Source organism: Corvus brachyrhynchos, unplaced genomic scaffold, assembly GCF_000691975.1.
Source record: "Corvus brachyrhynchos isolate BGI_N302 unplaced genomic scaffold, ASM69197v1 scaffold314, whole genome shotgun sequence".
NCBI lineage: Eukaryota > Metazoa > Chordata > Aves > Passeriformes > Corvidae > Corvus > Corvus brachyrhynchos.
In genome coordinates, this window is record NW_008237877.1 from 137,722 (window position 1) to 138,033 (window position 312).

Below are 312 nucleotides of genomic sequence, written 5' to 3' on the forward strand. Positions count from 1 at the left end.
TGGCTAGAGGCAGGGCCCCTCTAGCCCTGGTTATCATTCTTTCCCTGGGCGTACATGCTCGAGGTACCTTCAAGGGGATCTGACATATCGTCCTCCCTTTTGTAATACCTGGCAGCTCTGTCACGGGAGGCTGAGGCTACATTCACCTTAGCGGAACCCCCTCGGTTAGTGCCTCCCTCCTTGAGTTCACGCACCCGTGCTGCCAGGACAGAAGTGGGTTTCCCATCCCACCTTCTCATGTCTTCCCCATGCTCACCCAGGAAAAACCACAGCTCAGCTTGTGGGGTGTACCCTCTCTCTCTAGCTGGGGTA